This window comes from Propithecus coquereli, unplaced genomic scaffold (assembly GCF_000956105.1).
Source record: "Propithecus coquereli isolate 6110/MARCELLA unplaced genomic scaffold, Pcoq_1.0 Scaffold95, whole genome shotgun sequence".
In the NCBI taxonomy this organism is placed as follows: Eukaryota; Metazoa; Chordata; class Mammalia; order Primates; family Indriidae; genus Propithecus; species Propithecus coquereli.
Genome location: NW_012155840.1, coordinates 426097 through 428133, shown reverse-complemented (window position 1 = coordinate 428133; position 2037 = coordinate 426097). Strand labels below are relative to the sequence as shown.

Here is a 2037-nt window from a genome sequence, read left to right as displayed (position 1 = left end):
ATTATTATTTTTTTAAAGACACAGTCTCACTCTGTCACCCAAGTTGGAGTGCAGTGCCACAATGGTAGCTTCTGCAGCCTCAACCTCCTGGGCTCAAGTGATCTTCCTGCCTCAGTCTCCCAAGTAGCTGGGACTATAGGCACATGGCACCACATCTGGCTAAATTAAAAATTTTTTTTTGCAGAGATGGGGTCTCGCTATGTTTCTCAGGTTAGTCTCAAGCCGCTGGCCTCATGCAATCCTCCTACCTCAGCTTCCCAAAGTGCTGGGATTACAAATGTGAGCCACTGCGCCTGGCCATCGATTTATTTAAAACATTTATTCGCTTATGACCAGCCTATCTAGTACTTCTTGGGAATATTGTTCTGTAGCACAAAATCAAAAAGAGAAAATAATATTTCATATTAGAAGATGGGGGAAAATAGCATTCTTATGGAACTAGTTAGAAAAGGAGGACCAATAAAACAGTATTTAGTATTTTATTTTGAAAATACAAAAAAGGCTCACAAATGATATGAGAAATGCTATTTAAATTAAACACAGTGAATAGAATACTATTTGTAAAGCACTATGAAGCACATTCTCCACCTTTATGCTTTCTTTGTGGGCTTCTAAGATATTAGAAGAGAAATCAGGAGGTGGAATGCACATATGTATAGTTCCATTTTCAGTGAATTGAGAGGTACGGGAACACTGTGGCAAACATATGCAGTATCAGTTGTCTCTTTAAAAAGTAATGCTTTTACCTCTTTAAAGTGTGACAAAGACTGTGATTTTGTTGTGGCCTTGAATCTGAGACTACGTAATATATGCTGACTAAGTGATATATTTGAATGGTCTTTAAATGGGAAGACCAATTTTAAAAAGTTAATCAAGACCTCATTTATTTATAACACCATATAATTTATTTTAACTAGTAAATGTGGCTTCCTTTATATCTGTTGACCAATATTAATGAATGAAAATGTATTTGTATTTTAACATTATAGAAATGTGCACTCATGTATTTTAAACATAGATTTACTGTCAGACATTATTTTCCTTAAGCATATAAGCAAAGTACAGCAGCTTATTTATATCATCATATAGTCAACCTTTAAAACATGCCAAAGATATTTACACTATCCCCTTAAATATCATGGAAATAGTGCAACCCACCATTTTAAATAGAGCTGAAAATTAGAACCTCATGAAAAGAGTCTGAATGACTCTTCCCAGCTCTGAAAACAAATGCATGGAACTTCAATTCCAACATATGGATACATATGAAAGAAAGTATAAGAAAATATAGTTAGTAACTCAATTTATTATTTTTCAACCAGATAGTTTTGTGACACTAATGTCCAAGAAATTAGGTCACTTGTCATCAAACCATAGACTGATTAGGATTCTGGAACTTTTCGTACCCTTCATCATAGTGTTGATACTGATCAGTGAGGAGAGGCTGATTGGCTTCATCCATGTTGCTTCTGGCACGAATCAGGCAAGAAGCACCCACAAAAATGACGGCGACCAGGACTAAAGCAGCAACTACTGCTATGGTAATGATCTCAGATATACTAAAATCCCGACCTAGTTGAAAAAGAAGAGTAAAAAGATAAACATTAAAATAGCTATCACCAAAAATTCGATGCCCCAAATTTAGGCACTATCCCAGGCACTTTAACAGAAATCCTGATATTTAATTTATTTTAGTCATATTGCCTACGGTTGCACTTGTCATCTCAAAGGCACTTTCTAATTTCTTTTAATATTCCAAAGATAAGAAGATGATGGCTCAAAGAGTTTGAGTCAATTGTCCAAAGTTACTTGGCGAATAAGCAGTAGGGTTGGTTTTGGAGTCCAGGTTTTTCAGAATCCAAATTCTGTGCTCGTCTACTATGCCCTACTGCCTTTGTTGAGACAGAAATTTAAAATTAAAAAAGTTTTAAAGTTCAGAATCTCAGAAAAAATAGCTCAGAGTATCTCATTCCCTCTTAGTTTAGGAGGGATGAATGGAGGCAACATAGTGCAGTAGAAAAATTGGGACTGTTACAT

At 35.5% G+C, this 2037-nt stretch overlaps 1 protein-coding gene across 1 annotated transcript in view; it reads right to left on the bottom strand.

Annotated features, from left to right (window-relative positions):
- Positions 1–2037, bottom strand: part of TYRP1 (tyrosinase-related protein 1) — a 15105-nt gene that overhangs the window by 5716 nt on the left and 7352 nt on the right. The gene's annotated exons all lie outside the window — the stretch shown is intronic.